Source organism: Pteropus alecto, unplaced genomic scaffold (assembly GCF_000325575.1).
Source record: "Pteropus alecto unplaced genomic scaffold, ASM32557v1 scaffold700, whole genome shotgun sequence".
Lineage (NCBI taxonomy): Eukaryota > Metazoa > Chordata > Mammalia > Chiroptera > Pteropodidae > Pteropus > Pteropus alecto.
Window position 1 is genome coordinate 14038 of NW_006429611.1, and position 5901 is coordinate 19938.

Below are 5901 nucleotides of genomic sequence, written 5' to 3' on the forward strand. Positions count from 1 at the left end.
GCAGAACTTCTCCATCAATTAGCATATCTACGGAAGGAGCTGTTAGCCTAGGGGAAAGGTAGGCGGGAATTAAAGTAGAAGCAAGTCCCCCTGTTACATGTAGACGAATAAACCCAAATATCTTTAGTTCCTCTATAATGTGAAGCAATAAATAGAAAAACCTATGTTTAGCACTTTTCGCCCTCACTATCTTCCATCACAAATAAAAACTTAACAAAACCAAAGTTTTCCACACCAAGCATTCCTCTGCCGGATTCTCTGAAGATCACCCTCTTTGGCACACCTTCAGCATTCCATGTACACAAAGTTCTCAGACCTTTTCCGCCCCTAGCAATCCCACCACACACTACCTGGGGGCTGCATAGGTATAGTAACTGCCTCAGTGCAATGGGTCTACCGAGAGCCTTGAGAAACTTTTCCAGTGTGCTTCCTGAAAAGGCCAAGCAAAGTCTGCCTAAAGAGGGTACACATGGGTTAATGCTTGGTCTCAAGAATGTGATTCAAGTGTCGAATGGTTACACGCATCCACGCTGGGACATGCAAGTGTAACATATGGGTAAAACATGGTCACATGGGTTCACCCTGGTCACGTGAATGTGACAAGCATGGTCAGGTTGGGAGGGTCACCTTGGATTCAAACAGACTACAGACTAGAGCCCTGGTGCCTGAGTTCACACTGATTGGCAAATTGTCCCAAGACTCAATGTCCCCTTAGCTCCTACCCAAGGCTCTTGCCCCTGTGACTCCAAACCCTCACCGCCTGACCCTACCCTCTGTTGTAGCCGCCAGCCCCCGATAGACACACGGACCACCAGAAATCAGTGAGTTATAGGAAACATACTCTTTATTCAGCCAGCTGGGTCTGCTAGGGGTACGCAGACCCCAAATTAAGCAGCCCCGAAATGTAGAGGTACAGGGTTTTTAAGCCCTAAACCCCATTCCTCATTCTGACTGAACACAAAAGTCTATTTTTCTTCTATTTAATAACTGTCAACCCACAGGTCGGTTGTACAATCGGGGGTACGGAAGCAGAAAGCTTATTGTTAGAATGTTATGTTCCCATGGGTGATAACCTGTTTCCATGGGCGATAGCCAAGCAGTAATTTTCCAGCCAGCACACCTACACCCCTCTGCACCTCAACGCCTAGTGCCAAAGTCAAACCCACAGAAAACCCATCAGTCTCTAAGCCCGACAAGCTACTTTCACAAATATTCTTAACTGCCAATCTAAATTTACAAGGGAGACAATGAATTTCAAACCACTTCTTTTACCAAACTTTGTGAAAGAGACAAGGAATTTTATTATATGCCCACCTGGAATTTATATAAGCATGAAAACTACAAAGACAGTGAGCTAAAATTAGGTAAACATGAAATTTTAGACAAAGGTGAAAAGGACTTAGATTTTACAGGTAAAAATGGGTGCTTTGCAGGTAATTTCAGAAGAGCTCAACAGGTAAATTTTGGTGAGACAACCCAGAAAACAGTGGTGTATGGAGTGGGAGGGAGACCAAGGCTGGTTACCAGGCTCCTACTTGGAGCCTTCCTGTCTTTTGCTAAGGTGATTATTCTAAGGTTTTAGTTATTTTTCGCAATTGTTAAGGAGCCAGGGAAATGGGGAGCAGGCATAGACAATGGAAACCTGTGTTTTTAAAAATGGCCCTTTTCAAAAAGGCAGGAAATTTTCAATACAGAAAACCATGAGTCACTAAATCCAAGTAGCTGGCTTCACAAATATATTTTCATGTACATCTTAACATATTAGAAAAAACACTGGCAGCACTTGGACATTCTCCCAAACCCTGCAGAAATAGAACAAAAAGGCTGACAGGGAAAACAAACATACCGCTTACCTCTACCACCCCTGGTCCATCATCTCTCAGCTACAACAGTTTCCAGGTGATAGCAGTATCCCAACCATTCATTCTGCTGGTGCCATAACAAGGTGGCAGCTTTCTAGTTTTCTCAAATCCAGCTTAAGTTCACTTCCAAGCACAAGCACCTTTTATCACCAAAGGGAGGGTGGAGGGAGGTGGAAAGTGGCCCAGTCTGAAAAAGCGGGAAATCTCCAAATCTCTTTGTTCAGTCAGAACTTCTCTATTAATTGGCATATCTATGGAAGGAGCTATTAGCTTGGAGCATTCTTATGACTGTTAAAGTGTTTATGCGAAGGTTTTTTAGTTCTTCACAATATTTAAGGAGGCAGAAAAAAAGGCAGCAGGGATATACGTTGGAGACCTGCTATTTTTAAAAGTGGCCTTAGTTTTGCTCAACCTGCCTCAGGCAGTTGTAGCTTACATTTGCATTTCTGATATACTGGGCAGGAAAACCCTGGGGAGATGCTGAGGCTTTCTTTGTAATTCTAATCAGACTTTGAAAAATCAGCTTCCATTTTTGCCAAATTTCTGAACAGTTATTAAATTCTCTAAAATCTGTTCCAAAGGCATGAGAACTACACAAATTGGTAAATATTAAACCGGACTGTTTTCAAAACCTGCAAGGTAATGCTAGCTTTTGGAACCTGACTGATCATCCTTATGACCAGAGGATGAAAAAAGTACAGAAGAAAGGAAAATTCCTGCAGAGATTATTAACAATTGCTTATCCATACAGTTAATGTTTACTCATACTGAGACAGGGCATCACTTGTAAAATTTTTAATCTTTTAGTAGAAAATGGAATAGGACATCTCTTGCAGAGTTAATCTTTTTAGTAAACCTAGTTAAGTTTTCTTCTCTCCTTTCTTTGGAAAAAAGGCCCTCTCCCTCAAATCCTGATAATTGCCCTGGTGACTCAAATCCTCTGTCTATTGATAAGGGTCATCAGCCCATTGTTAGCAGAAATGGTGTTAAGTCAGACAGGGCCCTTAGAGTCTGAAGGAAGAGGGAGCTTTAGGCCAAAGGTCTTTTTTCACTCTTTAAGAAATATGTTAACCAAGCCTGTTTCCCTTTAACTCACTTAATAGGCAAATCAAACATAGAAATTAATAGATATATGGTTTAAATAATAAGTTTGTATCTTCTTTTCCTTGTCTAGGGACTGAGGTGGCACTTTAGCAGGAAATCCAAGACCCCACCCTGACTGAGGCAGAAAGGTAAAGAGCTCCATGGAACCCCTGTAGGCAGGGACTACGGCCATTCTCAGCAGGCAGCAGATACAGGAGAAGAGACTTCCCATCCCTCAACATCCATACTAATAATAAGGGGGTTCATGACTCTTAGAAAAGAGTTAGGCAGGAAAGTTAGTTAGGGGGTTTCGGGTCTGCCTGCAAAGACACTAAGGTCATCCTCTCCTAGAAGGGGTTCTCCCTACTCCACCCACAATTAAGCAAGCCAGAAGGCATTTTTTAACTCACGCAAGGAAACCAGTAGGCAGAGAATTAGGTACCAGTTTAAGCCGGTCACTCGCACCTGCACAATGAAGACCCCAAGGACTTTCAACTCAACCGAGCCTCATTTTACCATCATTATAATATGATGCATATGCCCGGAAGTTCATTAATACCATTATAACAGACAGAATTCTGGGAACAAACATGCACAGAAAGCAAAATGATGAATCACTGAGTCCTGTCAATCTTAGTTGTCAATCAAGGAACCCACTCAAAGTAATCTCCCACAGCAAAAAGGGATAAAAACCCCAAAGTCTTTGTTACCAGGCCTTTTGCGCCACGCTTCTCTTGCTCAGACCCGCTTCCACTTCTGGAAGTGGACTTTCCATCCTAACAAAACTTTACTTTTCTACTGTATTTTCAGTGTCTTGCTCAATTCTTTGTTTGAGACATCAAGAACATGGACAACAAGCTGGGAGAGGATCCCCGTTCTCCTGTAACAGGAAAACAAAGATTTTAAGCTGTGCACTAACAAACTGAACCCAACAATTCATTACATTCTCTACTCCCTCCGGCCAGACGAAGAGATCAATGCCAATTCTCAAAATCCTATATATCAGAAAATTTTAAAAGACCCATCTTGTTGGGGAATCTCTTGATTTTCCCTTTTGCCTTTCTTACATAACATTTATATTACCATATGTAATACCCAAGAAGCTAAAGAACTAATTCAAAAGATTAACAATAGTTCCATTTGCTTCTATGCATTTGTTTATAAAATGTGGTCTTTCACTGGGTACCCATAAAGCAATTGCTATCATACTGTTGTAGCTGCCAGCCCCCGATAGACACACGGACCACCAGAAATCGGTGAGTTATAGGAAACACACTCTTTATTCAGCTAGCTGGGTCTGCTAGGGGTATGCAGACCCCAAATTAAGCAGCCCCGAAATGTAGAGGTACAAGGTTTTGAAGCCCTAAACCCCTATTTTTCATCCTGTTTGAACACACAAGTCTATTTTTCTTCTATTTACTAACTGTCAACCCACAGGTTGGTTGTGCAAGCAGGGGATACAGAAGCAGAAAGCTTATTGTTAGAGCATTATGTCCCCGTGGGCGATAGCCAAACAGTAATTTTCCAGCCAGCACATTCCCCACTGGCCTTAGCGGAAAATCAAATCCTTGATTCTTCATGCGGAATTTGCTCATAGCCTCTATTTTGTATTACTAAAAATTTAATAGAATTAATTCTCTTCCTTATATATGCAAACAAGGAATTGAGGAAACATGGGCCAAAAGTTAACAAGAAGAGGAGGAGGATCTCTGGCAAGCTGGCACAAGTCTACTCAGATCTCTGGACTACCGTGGCTGGTGACGTTCTGGGCAATGATTTCACCGTCTCGGTTACTATAAGCTCCTATACTCTAGGCCGGTGTATTTTTCTGTATGTCTGGGCTAAAGAGGAAAACAGGAAGAAACAGAGGGTTAGACTTATGTACGCATGAGTCTTAGTCTTAAGGGCCCGTCTTCCTGAGCTGTCCACACTCGTGCTGCCTTCACGTGGGAGTGGTCAATCCATGATGGGATGCCGTCTACTTTAACTGCGGTGGGCGTCATCAGGTAGACAGTGAAGGGTCCTTTCCATTTGGGTTCTACCTTTTTGGAAGTGAACTTCCGGATCCACAGAGTCCCCAGGCTGAAACTGATGGGGAAGTCTGTCCCCCGGGGCTGAGTGGGCAACATGAACCTGGGATCAAATCTCCTTCTGTACACTCTGAAGGGCCTGTAAAGACTTAAGTAAGACAAGGTTACGTAGTTCTGCCTTTTTCTCATCTTCTATTCTAGGTACTAAAGGTGGGGGTTTTCCAAAGACGATTTCAAATGGGGTGAATCCATTAACATACAGAATACACCTGGCTCAGAGAAGAGCGAAGGGGAGAAGTTCTGCCCGGGTCCCACCAGTTTCTAATCCTGACTTGACTAATGGCTCTTTTAGGGTCCGATTCATTCGCTCTACTCGGCCTGAACTTTGGGGCCGGTAGGCGCAGTGGAGTCTCCATCGCATATTTAGGTAGCCAGCCAATTGCTGTGACACCTTTGCTACGAAGGCTGGCCTGTCATCCGACCCTAAATTTCTGGGGAGACCAAATCGAGGGAGGATTTCTTGTAGTAGTTTCTTTGTAACTATTAAGGCAGTTTCTTTCCTGGTGGGGAAGGCCTCTACCCATCCTGAAAAGGTGTCTATAAAAACAAGTAAATACTTGTGGCCCCCCGACCGTCGGGGTCCTGGTGGGGAAGGCCTCTTTCTCTATGGCTAGGTTCTTCTATCTTCCCCTTCTTTGGATTAACTTGGGCACAAGCCGGGCATCGTGAAGCAATCTCCTCTGTGGTTCTGCCCCCTTCTAACAAGTGAAAGTAGGGGTCTAAAGCTTGGAGCATTTTAGTTCGCCCTAGGTGTGTGGTCTGGTGTAATTGGTGGAGTAGAATCCTTCCAAGGGCCAAGAGAACCCGATTTTTCCATCTGGGGTCGTCTACCACCCCTGTTGGTTCCTAGTGGCTCCCTTGCCCTG